Genomic DNA, 17,697 nt, shown 5'->3' with positions numbered 1-17,697 from the left:
ATTTTAAAGGATATATATGTTAAACAGAGTGCCCTCAAACTTCCTGTCTTGTGCTGTTCTTATAAAATTTTGGTATCAAGATTATGCTGTCCTTATGTTATTTCAGAAAGTTTATGTAATATTGATATTATACCTACCTTTTACTATGTGGTAGAATTCAGTAGTATAGTCACCTGGACTTGGAGTTTTCTTTGAGGAAGATATTAAGTATGGATGCACTGTATTTCATCAATGCAGCTATCTATGCATTATCATGTCCATTTTATTAAATTGTGGTTTTTTTCTTGAAACATTTTCATTTAATCTGAATTTTCAAAATTATTGGCATAAAATACTTTTATTTATCAAAAATATTTGCATAAAATATATTTATGCCAAATACTATTGCCAAAATAATATAATTGGTGTTGGGACTCTAATGATATCTCTCTTTCTTGTGATATTGGCCATTTATGCCTTTTCTCATTTTATTTGTTTTGCAGATCAATCTTGGTAGGGAGTAGCAAATTTCAAAGAACACACTTTCAGCATTGTTGATAGTTGCCATTCTTTGTTTGTTTTCTGCTCCATTAACTTCTGCTATTTTTATGATTTTCTTCTTTTCACTTTCTTTGGGCTTAATTTACTCTCCTGCTTCTAGGGTGTTTAATACATGCTCTCAAGATTGTAAACTTCTAAGAATAAATTTAGCTGTGTCCAAAAAGTTCTTTCTCATCATCTATTCAAAATATTTTCTAGTTTCTTTGTGATTTTTTTCTTTGGTCCAAGAATTATTCAGAATTGTAAAGGGATTTTCTGGTATTTTTGTATTATAAAATGTTATAACAGCTCAATCAAGCTTATTCAAAGAATATTCTCTGTTTGCTTCTAATCCTTGAAATTTATTCACTTAGGCTGCATAGCCCAGCATATGGTCAATTTTAATAATGTTTTCATGACCCCAGAAAGTCTGTCCTATATATGTGAATACATACACACACATTAAGGCACTTTTATAGTGAATAAAGAATAGGAAAAATGAAATAAATCATGTCTATGATGCATGTGCAACTTTTTCTTAAAAAAATATCTGGAGATTTTTTTACATCCTCCTTCTATCTGTATCATGATACAAAGTTAATAAAACTAAGACCAGGTATAGCCATGCAGACAATATTAATGCTTTGATAAAGAAAGTTTTGAAAAATATTTGAAGAGATAATGCTATTCTGTTTATTAAGAACTTGGGAGAAAAATGTGTTGAACATTTTTAGAACCCATTTGATATTCTTGGATTCTGTACTTAGAAGCAAACTAGAAGCTTTCTGGGTTAATTACTTCTTATAATTAAGCCGTTAAAAATATCTTAGGGAGGATACAGCTTCTAGGAAGTTATTCATTAAATGATAAAAATAAAAAGCACAACTACTTTTGCTCCGATCAATCTTTAAATTGTAATGTTTGGCAAAACAATTTGTACTGCTTTGTGATACTAAAATAGCAATAATTATTCACTAATACTCTGTTAATGAACTCCTTTCCCATATTTCATTAAGCAAATGAAACCCATTAAACTATCAAACATATTTATTTGGCCTTTGGTTATAATAACTGAAAAGGTAACTTAAAAATTATATATATATATATATGTATATATATATATATATATGTATATATATATATATACATATATATATATATACTCTCTATTGTTTTTTTTTCCTGACTACAGAAGCAACATAAACTCATTATAATTTATCCAACATCTAATTTTTTAAGACAACACACCCAAAATAGATTTTTATGCTAAGCCTGCATGTCACCAAACCAATTAGGAATTGCCTGATTAACATTAGTTAGGTAATCTGCCTGAATCCCTTGCCATCCCCTGTAAGAAAAGTAAATAAACTTTTTTTTTTTTGCCAAGTATAATTTCCTTGTCTCTGTTCCCTTCTGCCTATAAAATCTCTTGCCTTGTATAGCTCTTCAGAGCTCCTTTCTATCTGCTAGATTGAATACTGTGTGATTCATGAATCACTGAATAAAGCCAGTAAGATGTTTGAAATTTACTCCATTAAATTTTGAACCTTAAATACATATACATATGTATTTATATTATAAATTAGAATATTTTATTCTAATGAGAACATTTTCTTTTTTTCTTCATTTAAATATCTGCACATAGTCCATATTCAACTGTGGTGTTTATTCTTATGGCTCTGACTAGAGAATAAAAATGGGAAAATGTGACATACGGTACATATTAATACACAATGGTTCTAAATTATGCAGCACAGACCACATACAAATGCAGAGTAGAAATACTCAGAAATTGACCCCTGTGTGATTAAGATGATTATGGTAGGAAGAGGGAAGAATAAAAGATATTACAGATGTGAGATTTTGAGAAATGGTGAAAGCTGAAAGAGAAATGAATAGAGTTTTAAAGGCTTTGTCTGTCTATAGTTGAGAATGAGAGCTCAGTTCAATACCAGATCTTTAAGCTTCTCTACTCTGAGCATGTGGAACATGTTATTCTCTACTGCGATTATAGTTCATTCACTACAATGTCAACAGCATGAGGAAAGAGAGGCCTTTGTTATGTTACTCCTGTATCCTCAAACCTACAACAGGGCCTTGTATGTGGCAAACACTATGGTATGTGTTGAATAACGAGCAGTTTTACAAGATACTGTCTGAAATAAAGTAGGTGCCTAATGAATGACAGCATTTTTCTTTTGAAGATAGCATGTACTTTATTCTAATTATATTTATTAGAAAATATTTCATAAAATGCTGAAAATATAAAAAAGGAAAAGCACAATAACCTGCATTTACCAGAAGGAACTATTATTATTGTACTGCAATTTAAAACTTTCATATTATGATAAAATGTTCCCCAAAGCTGAGAATAAATAAACTCAGAGTTTGCCTTCTTTGTTAATTTAATAATAAAAACATTTATGTATGTTAATATTACTCCACACTATTAATTTTAATGGTTGTACAGTAATTGTATGCTTGTACTTTATTTCTAAGATACCCAATCACTGAGTATTTGGGAATCTTTTTCGGTTTTTTCATCCTTTTCTGTAAAACTACAATACATGGCTATTTCATATATCTTAATACACACATCAATTTATTTTCTTAGGAAAATTTCTAGAAGTTAACTTGCAGTATATAAGCTTTCTCAATATTTATATATTCCTAAATTTTCTTCAAAAATTTCTCTCAACTTACTGTCTGTGATGGTTAGTTTTATGTGGCAACTAAGCTACAGGCTATAGTCTCCTGTTACTCAAACACTAATCTAGGTATTGCTGTGAAGGCATTTTGTAGATACAGTTAACATCTACAAGCAGCTGACTTTAAGTAAAGGAGATTACCCTCCATAATGTGAATGGACCTCATCCAATCAACTGGAAGGCTTTAAAGAGCAAAACTGAAGTTTCCTTGAAGAAGAAATTGCACCTGTGGTTTGCAGCATTAGCTCCCACCCGGAGGTTTCCAGTCTGCAGGCCTGCCCCTCAGACTCTGTACTTAGCCAGTCAGACCCCACAATTACATAGGCCAATTCCTTGAAATAAATCTCTTAGTATGTATCTTCTGCTGGGTCTGTTTCTCTGGTAATGTCCTGACTAATATAGATTTTGGTACCTACAGGGCTGAGTACAGAGATAATTATTTGACCCAATGTACAGGAAGATCTTTTATATTATCTCATAATCACATCAGTGAAGCAGTATTAATGTTAACTGAGTATGGAATTTTATTCTTTAATTGGAGCTGGATCTGATAATAGTTTTTGTTAAAATCTCAAGACATAGCTCTCTTAATTAGTGTTAGCCACATGGAATTTAATTCCTTAAAAAGGTATTCTGCATGAATAGTAATGGATCAGGTGATTGGCTTTTGATTATCAACTCTAAGTTATAGACTTGCCCTGACCTCTGATCTGAATAAATAAACAGAAGAACTCAAAGTATTAGGGAAATTCATATATCATGGTAGGAGATTAATTATTTATAATTATATCACATTTGAGGCTCTTCTCTAAAATTTATTATGGTTTTTATTATTGTATAATTTCTATTCATTGTCACAGAGGGTAAACTGCTCACATCAAGAACACTATTATCTATGTACTAATTCTGTAGGCTTTCACCTTTGGATAAGTATGGGAATTTTTCTTTCATACTTAAAATTCTGCATTGGGTTATTCTTGTTTTCAAAGCTATTATCATTTCTGAAATAAATTACCCACTGTAAATGAATATAAGGATGGCATATTACCTTTTTTCATACACATATTCCAGAGACCTGGCAGCTAAGCTGAAGAAAGATGAAAGTAAGTACACCTCCATTATAACAACGTAGACCATCATGTTTTCTTTGCCGAAAATGCAATTCTAATATTTCACCAGGCAGGATTGTTATTTTATTCAAGAGACACACTTTTTTTTTTTAAATACTTTTATTTTTTTTTGTAGTTTTTAATTTTATTATGTTATGTTAGTCACCATACAATACATCATTAGTTTTTGATGTAGTGATCCACGATCCATTGTTTCCGTATAACACCCAGTGCTCCATGTAGTACGTGCCCTCCTTAATACCCATCACCAGGCTAACCAATCCCCCCTCCCCCCTCCCCTCTAAAACCCTGTTTGTTTCTCAGGTCCATAGTCTCTCATGGTTCATCTCTCCCTCCAATCCCCCCCCCCATTTTTCCCTTCCTTCTCCTAATGTCCTCCATGTTATTCCTTATGTTCCACAAATAAGTGAAACCATATGATAATTGACTTTCTCTGCTTGACTTATTTCACTTAGCATAATCTCCTCCAGTCCCATCCATGTTGATGTAAAAGTTGGGTATTCATCTTTTCTGATGGCTGAGTAATATTCCATTGTATATATGGACCACATCTTCTTTATCCATTCATCTGTTGAAGGGCATCTCGGCTCTTTCCACAGTTTGGCTATTGTGGACATTGCTGCTATGAACATTGGGGTGCATATGGCCCTTCTTTTCACTACATCTGTGTCTTTGGGGTAAATACCCAGAAGTGCAATTGCTGGGTCATAGGTTAGCTCTATTTTTAAATTTTTGAGGAACCTCCACACTGTTTTCCAAAGTGGCTGTACCAACTTGCATTCCCACCAACAGTGTAAGAGGGTTCCCCTTTCTCCACAACCTCTCCAACATTTGTTCTTTCTTTCCCTGTCCATTTTGGCCATTCTAACTGGTGTAAGGTGGTATCTCAGTGTGGTTTTGATTTGGATTTCCCTGATGGCTAATGATGATGAACATTTTTTCATGTGTCTGTTAGCCATTTGTATGTCTTCTTCAGAGAAGTGTCTGTTCATCTCTTCTGCCCACTTTTTGACTTGATTATTTGTTTTTTGGGTGTTGAGTTTGAGAAGTTCTTTATAGATCTTGGATACCAGCCCTTTATCTGTAGTGTCATTTGCAAATATCTTTTCCCATTCTGTGGGTTGCCTCTTTGTTTTTTTGACTGTTTCCTTTGCTGTGCAGAAGCTTTTTATCTTGATGAAGTCCCAAAAGTTCATTTTTGCTTTTGTTTCACTAGCTTTTGGAGATGTATCTTGAAAGAAGTTGCTGTGGCCGATGTCAAAGAGGTTACTGCCTATGTTCTCCTCTAGGATTTTGATGGATTCCTGTCTCACATTGAGGTCTTTCATCCACTTTGAGTTTATCTTTGTGAGTGGTGTTAGAGAATGGTCGAGTTTCATTCTCCTGCATGTGGCTGTCCAATTTTCCCAGCACCATTTATTGAAGAGACTGTCTTTTTTCCATTGCATGTTTTTTCCTGCTTTGTCAAAGATTATTTGACCATAGAGTTGAGGGTCCATATCTGGGTTCTCTATTCTGTTCCACTGGTCTATATGTCTGTTTTTGTGCCAGTACCATGCTGTCTTGGTGATCACTGCTTTGTAATATAGCTTGAAATCAGGCAACATGATGCCCCCAGCTTTGTTTTTCTTTTTCAACATTTCCTTGGCGATTTGGGGTCTTTTCTGATTCCATACAAATTTTAGGATTGTTTGTTCCAGCATTTTGAAAAATGTCATTGGAATTTTGATCAGGATGGCATTGAAGGTATAGATTGCTATGGGTAGCATAGACATTTTAACAATGTTTATTCTTCCGATCCATGAGCATGGAATATTTTTCCATCTTTTTGTGTCTTCTTCAATTTCTTCCATGAGTGTTTTGTAGTTCCTAGAGTATAGATCCTTTACCTCTTTGGTTAGGTTTATTCCGAGGTTATCTTATGGTTTTTGGTGCTATTGTAAATGGAATCGTTTCTTTAATTTCTCTTTCAACAGTTGCGTTGTTAGTGTATAAGAAAGCAACTGATTTCTGTGCATTGATTTTGTATCCTGCCACATTACTGAATTGCTGGATGAGTTCTAGTAATTTGGGAGTGGAGTCTTTTGGGTTTTCCACATAAAGTATCATGTCGTCTGTGAAAACAGAGAGTTTGACTTCTTCTTTGCCAATTTGAATACCTTTTGTTTCTTTTTGTTGTCTGATTGCTGTTGCTAGGACTTCTAGTACTATGTTGACAACAGTGGTGAGAGTGGGCACCCTTGACGTGTTCCTGATCTTAAGGGAAAGGCTCTCAGCTTTTCCCCATTGAGGATGATGTTTGCTGTGGGTTTTTCATAGATGGATTTTATGAGCTTGAGGAATGTTCCCTCTATCCCTATACTCTGGAGAGTTTTAATCAGGAAAGGATGTTGTATTTTGTCAAATGCTTTTTCTGCATCAATTGAGAGGACCATATGGTTCTTCTTCCTCCTCTTATTTACGTGTTCTATCACATTGATTGATTTGTGAATGTTGAACCACCCTTGCATCCCGGGGATAAATCCCACTTGGTCGTGGTGGATGATCCTTTTAATGTATTGTGGATCCTATTAGCTAGGATTTTGTTGAGGATTTTGGAATCCATATTCATCAGGGATATCGGTGTGAAATTCTCCTTTTTGATGGGGTCTTTGCCTGGTTTGGGGATTAAGGTAATGCTGGCCTCATAGAATGAGTTTGGAAGTTTTCCTTCTGTTTCTATTTTTTGAAACAGCTTCAGTAGAATAGGTATTATTTCTTCTTTGAATGTTTGGTAGAATTCCCCAGGGAATCCATCAGGCCCTGGACTCTTGTTTTTTGGGAGGTTTTTGATCACTGCTTCAATCTCGTTACTGGTTATTGGCCTATTCAGGTTGTCAGTTTCCTCCTGTTTCAGTCTTGGTAGCTTATAGGTTTCCAGGAAGGCCTCCATTTCATCCAGATTGCTCAGTTTATTGGCATAGAGTTGTTGATAATAATTTCTAATAATTGTTTCTATTTCCTTGGTGTTAGTCGTCATCTCTCCCCTTTCATTCATAATTTTATTAATTTGGGTCCTTTCTCTCTTCTTTTGGATAAATCTGGCCAGTGGTTTATCAATCTTATTAATTCTTTCAGAGAACCAACTTCTAGTTTCATTGATCTGATCTACTGTGTTTCTGGTTTCTAATTCATTGATCTCTGCTCTAATTTTAATTATTTCTCTTCTAATGTGTGGCTTAGGCGTCATTTGTTGCTTTTTCTCTAGTTCTTTAAGGTGTAGAGTTAGTTGGTGAATTCGGGATTTTTCTATTTTTTTGAGTGAGGCTTGGATGGCTATGTATTTCTCCCTTAGGACCGCCTTTGCAGTATCCCATAGGTTTTGGACCGATGTGTTTTCGTTCTCATTGATTCCCATGAATTGTTTAAGTTCTTCTTTGATTTCTTGGTTGACCCAAACATTCTTGAGCAGAGTGGTCTTCAGCTTCCAAGTGTTTCAATTTCTGCCAAATTTTTTCTTGTGATTGAGTTCCAGTTTTAGAGCATTGTGGTCTGAGAATATGCAGGGAAGAATCTCAATCTTTTGGTATTGGTTGAGACCTGATTTGTGACCCAGTATGTGGTCTATTCTGGAGAAAGTTCCATGTGCGCTCGAGAAGAATGAGTATTCTGTTGTTTTAGGATGGAATGTTCTGTAAATATCTACGAGGTCCATCTGGTCCAATGTATCATTCAAAGCTCTTGTTTCCTTGTTGATTTTCTGCTTAGATGATCTGTCCATTGCTGAGAGTGGAGTATTGAGGTCTCCTACAATTAATGTATTGTTATCAATATGACTATTTTGGTTAACAGTTGGCTTATGTATATGGTTGCTCCCATGTTGGGGGCATAGATATTTACAATTGTTAGATCTTCTTGTTGGATAGACCCTTTAAGAATGATATAGTGTCCTTCTGTGTCTCTAATTACAGACTTTAGTTTAAAATCTAATTTGTCTGATACAAGAATTGCTACCCCAGCTTTCTTTTGAGGTCCGCTGGCATGGAAGACAGATCTCCATCCCTTCACTTTCAGTCTGGATGTATCTTTAGGTTCAAAATGAGTCCCTTGTAGACAGCATATGGATGGGTCCTGTCTTTTTATCCAATCTGCAACCCTGTGCCGTTTTATGGGAGTGTTTAGGCCATTCACGTTGAGAGTGATTATTCAAAGATAGGAATTAATTGTCATCATGTTGCCTGTGAAGACGTTGTTTTTATAGATTGTCCCTGTAAATTTCTGTTGTAGATCACTCTTGGGGTCTTTCTCCTTTTATAGAACCCCCTTAATATTTCTTGCAGGGCCGGCTTAGTGGTCACATATTCTTTCAGTTTCTGCCAGTTGTGGAAGCTCTGCATCTCTCCATCCATTCTAAATGAAAGCCTTGCCAGATAAAGTATTCTTGGCTGTATGTTCTTCTCATTTAGTACCCTGAATATGTCTTGCCAGGCCTTTCTGGCTTGCCAGGTCTCTGTGGATAGGTCTGACGTTATTCTGATGTTCCTCCCTCTGTACGTAAGGAACCTCTTCCCACTAACTGCCCTTAAGACGGTTTCCTTGGTTCTAAGATTTGCAAGTTTTACTATTACATGCCAGGGTGTTGGCCTGTTTTCCTTGATCTTAGGAGGGGTCCTCTCTGCCTCTAGGACGTGAATGTTTGTTTCATTCCCCAGATTAGGGAAATTCTCAGCTACGATTTGCTCAAATACATCTTCTAGCCCTCTCTCTCTCTCCACTCCCTCCGGGATTCCAATTGTTCTGACATTGGAACGCCTCATGGTGTCACTTATTTCTCTGATTCTATTTTCATGGATTCTGAGTTGTTTTTCCCTGGCCTCCTCTTTTCCCTTTTTATCTATTATACTGTCTTCCAGATCGCTTATTCGCTCTTTTGTCTCAGTTACCCTAGCTGTTAGATTATCTAGATTGGATTGGATCTCATTGATAGCATTTTTAAGTTCTGCCAAATCACCTTTTATTTCGTCCCTTAGAGACTCTATGTTGCCATTAATTGATTTCTCCATTCTAGCCATTGTCTTCACAATTGCTAGCCTGAATTCCATCTCTGACATCTTGGTTATATCTGCATCCATTTGTAAATCTGCAGCATAAGTCATAATCTCTGAGTCTTTTCTGTTTTGGGGGCTCCTCCTCCTAGTCATTCTGTTGATGGGTGTTTGAGGGAATGTATAGAGTCGAAATTATTGACCAGAACCCAAGCAGGATGCACCTGTTTTCTTGGGACCTTAGGGTTGCTGGCCTCTTGTTTTCCCAGCCTGTCTTCTGTGGAAGGGGCCTGCCACGCTGTTACTCGGGCAACCCTGTTTGGGCGGAGTTGCCCTGTACCCCTGTGGCAGGGGATGGGCTCAGTAGGAATCAGTCTTTGGGGCTTTTTTTCTCTGGCGCCTTTCCCTGGCGGCTTTCCGTGTCTCTTCCGCGAGTCAGAGCAGAAGAGACCGTTTCCAACCCTCTGCCTCAGAGCAGAGAGACCTCAGTCTGTTCTTCAGTGAGCTCTCCAGGCCACACTGTCTCCGTTTCTGTCCGTGCTGCTATAAACTGCAGTGTCCTGGGTTGTGCGCCCCTCCGCAGCACTCCCAGTCCTGCCTCCAGGTCGGGCCACGTCTCTGCCCTTTGTGCTTCTAAAACCGCTAGCCGCTCCCAGTTCGCGAGCGCGCGCGTGCAACTCCACCACTTGGGGTTTCCACCCCGGGGGTTGCAGTTCACCGGCGGACCCCGGCGCACCGGGTTTCCGACTCGGAGGCTGCAGTTTGCGTGCGCTCGACCGTCGCTCCGGTTTCTGTCCGGGAGGGGCTGCGGTTCGTGTGGTTTTCCATCCCGGGGGCTGCCCTAAAGTTCTTTCCCGATGCTACCAGTCTGCGAGTCTGTGCCCCGACCGCAGCGTGCGAGGCTGTCACTCACCGGCGGTGTAGGATCCCCACGTCCAGGCACCCTCCCGCCGCCGTTTATCCTCTGCTATCTGCCTGCAGAATCACGGCTCTCCACTTCGCACTTCAAAACCAACGGCCTGCGATATTCTGTTTGTAGAGATCCAGATCTTCTTACATCTCAGGCTGGTTTTGTGGGTGCTCAGAGTGGTCTGGTAGATATCCAGCTCAATTCCGGGGACCAGTTGAAATAGGGTCCCCTACTCCTCCACCATCTTTCCCCCCTCCCTCCCAAGAGACACACTTTTTAACAGCAGTCATATCTTTCCCCTTAGGCTCATTAGAGTGGAGGCAATGCTATTCTGATTGTGTCCAACTGAATCTAACAGGAATTGACTGAACATAAGAAAACAGTCTTACAACATTATTGTTTAGCATTTGCTGATGATACAGTTTGCCTAGCACACCATGCAGTGTAAAATTTTTCCATCAAGGCTTTTTAATGCTTTCTCTAAAATCAGCACACAGGGTGCTTTAAAGGTCAAATGAGTAGAATAATTTTTTTACATAATTATAAATATATATAGAACTCTTTTCAAGACTCCTGGTGTTTGAACTACCTTTAATTGTTCTTCTCCCAAACTTGCAGTGATTGCTCGTATCTGTCATTTATATTCACATAATAGTAATCATTAACAACTCGCCACTAATTAGAACCTGAAAGAAAAGTTTAGTGTGCCATTAAATTCTATTCATTATGTTTAGGTATTCAGGGTAGATGCCAAGAAAGGTCAAATAACTATGCTGAACATAATAGAGATGTGGGTGACCTACTGTCTTATTATTTGCATGCCTATCACCATACAGCAACAATTTCTAAGCTTCCACATGTCTTAGCAAAGACTAGAGGGCCAGTCTCACAAATAAACAATCAAAAAGGCAGCAAATAGTAAAATTTCATTATGTTGGACATTAACGCTTTGATTATTCTCAAGCATTATAAAAGTCATGGTTTAGAAATTACTGGTTTTTATCTTATATTTAATCTAGCATTTTTAATCAGCAGTGATTAAACCTTACCATAGAACCTGAACATGTGTGTATTCTCCTTATTAACTGCTATCATATTCACATTGAAAACATCATTAATTTATTTAATCAGCCATAAACATATAGTCCAAAAAAGGGTCCTTCTTTTAAGGGTTTTTGGGAAACTAGACATTGAAATTTTTATTAGTCCAAAAAGGGTCAGCCATAAACATATAAAGAAATTACTATAAAATCATAATAACTATAGTTTCAGGAACGATTTAAACCCCTAAGCTGTCTATTCACACAAATAGAAATAAAAGATAGACATCAATTTATATATTTGATGTCAATACACAATTATTTATCAGATCAAATTACCCCTGATGTCTAGAGATATTTTATATGCACTTAGCTTATAAGAAATTTATTAATTTCATCTAAAAATTGGTTTTTTAAAAGGGAATTAAATAAATAGGGGGTATTTCTGTTATGAAGGTGGATTTGATTCCTATAATATTTATTCAGGTAGTTTCCACAGGGGACATGGAATTACTCCCAGCTTCCACTCCTCATCACGTCTTTGAAAAAAATTAAGTTAAACTCAATTTAAAATTTTGGATGGTAAATCATTGCCAAAAAAACTAAGTCTAAAAGTCTTCATTTGGAATTCAAGCACCCACCCCTCCAATTCAGGCTCTTATTTAATTATCTGTATCACTGACAGCTCCACAACAGGAATTTTCTGCTATATTTAGATAAGTCTCCTCATTGTTCCACCTGCCAAGGTTTCTCTTCTATCCATTTAAATGCTGCTCATAATTAAGAGCTTACTTAAGCTTCACTTATTACCTAAAATGTTACTAATATTTGCAGTCTTAATGATCTCTTCACCATCTAATACCACCAACAGTGAGCCATTCATTTTTGCATTCAATTATGTAGTGTTTTCTCTTGTTATGTGACTGCTTTGTCTCTCCAGTGAAAAAATAACCTCTCAATTGGCAGAGTTATGATTTGTCCATCTTTGATTTTTTAATAAAACTAAGGCATTGGCCTATTGACCTTAGAAAAATCAATTTTGCATTTTAGTTTATAGCATCAATTGTGTTCCTAGAAATACATCAACTATTCCCTTAACAAGTGTGATTCTAAGGCAGGAGCCTTTTCATGGTCACAAAGCCCACAAGCTGCCAGATGCTTAGATGCCACTTCCGCTGTGACCACATACTGGCCCTTGTCTCCATGTTAGGATAGAATTATCCCTCTGCCCATGGGGCTTTCTACTGGCAAAGTAACTGTTGGCATTCATTGAGCCATAGTCAGATTTTCTAACAATTACGGGCAGCTGAGCAAAGAGTAGCTAAAAGCTCTGAATTTAGTACTGACAATATCATGCAATTGAGTTGTTTTCTGGTTAGTTCTAAGCTAAGTATTATGCTAGTTGATTTTTCTTTCAGGGTTCGTATTTCTGGAATCTTGACAAAAATTTTTTTAAAAGATTTTATTATTTATTTTAGAGAGAGATAAGAATGCGAGCAGGGGGAGGGGCGGAGGGGGAGAGAGAGAGAATCTCAAGCAGACTCCACCCTGAGCACATGGAGCCCCAAGCGGGGCTTGATCTCATGACCCTGAGATCATGACCTGAGCCATGATTCTTCTGAAAGACTGTTCCCTGTTAAAATTTCAGATCTTTGCACTGGATAAATGGATTTTTTAATATATATATTTTTAAATATTTTATTTATTTATTTGAGAGAGAGAGTGAGTGAGAGAGAGAACCAAAGCAGGGGCAGAGGGAGAGGGAAAAGCAGACTCCCTGCTGAGCAGGGAGCCTGATGCAGGGCTCGATCCCAGGACCATGGGATCATGACCTGAGCCAAAGGAAGATGTTTAACCAACTGAGCCACCCAGGTGCCCCTGGATAAACGGATTTTTAAATATATTTTTGTGTTTGTGATTGAGATTAAATATCAGTGATTAGTGATAGGTTAATAACCTATATTAATTATAATGGGTCTAACTAAAGTATATTTCAGGATCTGTAAAACAATATTCAATACTAACATAATTGACATTAGATTATTAGCTACTATGATCACTGATTAAATTTAATCAGGAACAATATATCTAATTATTATCTTTATCATTATGAGCAATTATCCATTTAAGTCATAATTCGAGATGAAATATCTACTTTAGAAAAAGAACACTAATAAAACCTCATAAATTAGATCAATTTAGCACACATTTAGACCTTATATTAGGCAAAATTATATAAAAAAATTTTTTTTAATGTGATATTCATAATTTCTGAATACTCATAAAATGTCTTTAAAATTTTATTTTTCTAAAATATTAAAAGGATAGGGGTGCCTGGGTGGCTCAGTCGTTAAGCGTCTGCCTTCAGCTCAGGTCATGATTCCAGGTCCTGGGATCGAGCCCCGCATCAGGCTCCCTGCTTGGTGGGAAGCCTGCTTCTCCCTCTCCCACCCCCCCTGCTTGTATTCCCTCTCTCGCTGTGTCTCTCTCTGTCAAATAAATAAATAAAATCTTTAAAAAAAAAAAATATTAGAAGGATAAAGTAAACCAGCAGAATAATTGTGAAATACAATTTGTTAGTTTTAAAGAGAGTTTATATAGTAGTACCTTAATTTCTACCATGGGCAATCCCTCAGAGAACCTTTGGTTGTATTGTGACTGCCTTCAATATCGTTCAAGAAGATATCAGAAGTGGAAGTGATAGAGGAAGTCTGTTTATTCAGAGAAATAAGGGGAGGATCAAAAAGCACATGGAAATGTATAAAGTGACATGGTGATGAAATCATCCTCAGAGAACCTCCTTTCATTCCTAAACCTAAAAATCTGCCCTGGGAGTTTCACTATATGCCTTATAATGCAAGTGTATACCTAACGTTCTCTGATGGGGTTGGTCAGCACATCACACTTTCAAAGAGTGCTAACAATTTCATTATGAGAATTTAGAGAGTAAGTCCCTCATCAGATTAGTTACAGAAGTAAGTTCCACAAAGCTAAACATACTGGTGGGCCTTTTCAGTTTAATCTAGTTGCCGTTCCACAATTACTCATAAAGCCTATTTGCCTTAGGAAATGTCACTGGGGATTCCAGATTATTCTGCTGTATTGCACATCTTTTATTTGGGAAGAGGGAGAGAAAATGAGGCACTGTAGCTATCTGATACCATATATGTTGTTTGCTCACTTGAATTTCATTTTAGAAATGCTACGTTACTTCTGTTCCCTGGTCCTTTTCTAAATTGCTTAATATATAAACATATAAATGTAATATATATGTGTACAAAACATGTATATTAAGAAGAAAGAGGAAAAGCATGGACTTTGGAGTCAGAAAGAATTCTTTTTGACTGTCAGCTTTGTCACTTATTACCTAGGAGACATTTATTCTTAATTTGTCATGTAGGTATTTTTCAATATTATTACGTGTCAGGCAAGACAGTCTACGCTAGGATACAAGATTGACAAAACAGCATTAGTGCCATCTTTTGTAATTCAAATCTCAAGAGTGAGGATGACATATAGTAAGCATCAAAATGCTTAAAGGAGTTGGGGGCTGATTTAAACTGAGATGTCAGGGAACACATTCTCAAGGAAGTAAGATTTGAGATGGAATATGAAAAATAAGTAGCTATCAGTAGACCAGCAGAATTAAGTAAGAATGTGCTAGGCAGAGGGAACATCATATGCAAAAGCCCCGAAGGGGCAGAAGGAGCGACTTGGGTAAATTGAAAGAAAACCTGGGGGTGTTAGAGCACAATCATGTGTGTGGTAATGTTGGCAGGAAAACAGGATTAGAGAAATGGGCAAGACGACTTAACTTTTTTGATACTCCATTTCCATATCCATAAATGCAATGTATAAGTAAGTTTGATGGTAAAAATGTGTATCAATCCACACATCTCTTGACTGTCAAATAGAAAACTTGAGCAATTAGAAAAAAAAGTCAGACACTCTACAAATGCTAGTTTTTTTGTTTGGTTGATTGATTTTGTTTGGTGTTTTAGTCTCCTAGGTCTGCCCTAACAAAATACCACTGACTGAAGGGCTTAAACAAACAAAAAAAAATTATTTTCTCAGAGATGTAAGGGCTGAGAATCCAAGATCAAGGTGTTAGCATGTTTGTTTTACCCTGAGAGCCCACTCTTTGGTCTGCCTTGGCTGCTTTTTCCCTGTATTCTCACCTCACATGTCCTTTTCTCTGTGTGCACACATTTCTGGTGTCTCTTCCTCTTCTACCAAGGACATCAGTCATTATTTGATTAGGGCCCACCCATATAACTGCACTGAAGTGTAATTACTTCCATAAAAACTATATTTCCAGATACAATCACATTCTAAGGTACTCAGGGTTAGGACTTCAATATAGGGATTTTGGGGGGACACAGCTAATCCATAACATTTTGTTTGTTCAGACTGTTGTTAAATTGGAAGTTTGTTTCTCTCTTTCACTCCAGGTTAGATAATCTTAAACTCACTCTTTTCTCTGGAAGTATTTTTAACCTGTAATTCTCTTGCCTTACTATCCCCCCTCCCATTTTATGCTCTGTATGCAGTTGTATACTCCTGTCTTCAAAGTACCAGTATTCTAGTTGCTCTGAATTTATTGTTTAATTCTGGATCAGAAAATGGATAAGCCCATAATTGTTATTTATATATCATATATACAAAATAATTTTTGTTTTTCTAGACTAAAGTTAGATTTAAATGATACATAGTTGTGAATAAAAGAAATACATTTACCAAATAACATATTTGCATGAACTAAGGATAATATTGATAAAACAATGGGCTAAGTAATATAATAGGAAAGATATTATTATCAACAGAAAACTATGAACAAAGCAAAAAACTATTTAAATGACACTAAGCTGAGAAAAACAATGTTCAAGGAACTATGGAAAATACACTATTCAATGGAAGTCTGTTGAAATGCAGAGATCTAGCTCATCCAGACATTTACTACCACCATATATTCTAGGTGAAACTTAGTCATCCTTTCCTTACTCACCCATATTAGATATATTGAGTATTCTGTATTGCATTATTTTGTTTACTGTAAACATTATCATTACCTGCATTTTACATCTGAGATAATCAGGATTCAGAGGCTTGACCAGACCAAACAACTTGTCCAAAACCACTGCTAATGGCTTCAAACCTGAGATTTTTTGATCCTTGATTCTAAAACCATGCTGCTCCTCTTTGACTTCCTTTGATATACCAAGGGGAAAAATATAGAGGCAAGTCATCATACAGATGTTAAGTTGTAATGGTGAACCTCTGCAATGTATACATGTGCCCAAGAGACTCGTTATGAAGAGTTAGAGGAGATTCATGGAAATCAAAGGATAATATATTTGAAAATGGCTGATGAATGTTCACTTCTATCAAAACACACATACATGCATGGGCGCATGCACACACACACACACACACACACACACACACACACACAGAACAATAAAGTTTCATGAGCAATTGGGTTTCATCATCCATCACTTGGAGTCAGACAAAAGCTGCTCTGGGAAGACTTCTTTAGGCAAACCCAGTATAGCATTAAATCCATCATCACAATGACATCTATATTTATAGGGTCTCAAATTGCAGCAACTTCAGACTCAGAAATCATACTTATGACCATTCTTTCAGATAACTTGAAGTTGGACAATAAAATTGAAATGAAAATTGATGATTTCAACCATAAAATTTTAGCTTTCAGTTATACTGGCAGCATATAGCCAAACTCACAAAGCTCTGGTTCATTCTTAAAGTGTTCTTTAAATTAGAATTGACTCTTAGAGAAAGGCATCATCAGTTATCATAGAAGATAATATTTAAAATTGCAAAATAGAGATGCTGGAACATCCTGACATAGCTGGTGCTGAAAGAGAATTATGAGTTCTAATTCCTCACCTGAGATGTTAAGTCAGATTCAGTGCTACAGAAATGTAAATTGTTTTCCAATTTTTTTTATATGCTGTTTTTAAAAATTAGGTAAAAATAACTTTAAATGTCAATATATGGTATAAGTGTATAAATACATAAGTACACACTCATCACAAACTTTTTAAAAAGTAATATATAACAGTTTTAACAGAAATTATCTTTGGAATATGATTTCTGTTCTAATCCTTTGGATTAAGAAAAGTTTTATGGAAGAGTAAATAGAGAATAAATAGTTAATAAAAATATTTTCTCATTATTGTGTTTGAAACATAATGCTTTATAGTTCAAGACCTGTAGGATCTAAAGATATAAAACGTAAGTGTGATTGTAACTACTTTGTAAGAGAAAGGAACTGAAGAAAATCACAACTATGTGGGTTAGTCTCCCTTTTCTATAAGCCAAGTAACCTGGGTATAGCAATAA

General features: G+C 36.3%; 1 protein-coding gene across 2 annotated transcripts in view; it reads right to left on the bottom strand.

Moving 5' to 3' along the window:
* The window catches only part of EYS (EGF-like photoreceptor maintenance factor), a 1,566,128-nt gene that overhangs the window by 563,305 nt on the left and 985,126 nt on the right, over window positions 1–17,697 (bottom strand). The window lies entirely within an intron of this gene.

The sequence above is a fragment of the Halichoerus grypus genome, chromosome 9 (genome assembly GCF_964656455.1).
Source record: "Halichoerus grypus chromosome 9, mHalGry1.hap1.1, whole genome shotgun sequence".
Classification (NCBI taxonomy): domain Eukaryota; kingdom Metazoa; phylum Chordata; class Mammalia; order Carnivora; family Phocidae; genus Halichoerus; species Halichoerus grypus.
This window is presented reverse-complemented; position numbering and strand designations above follow the sequence as displayed.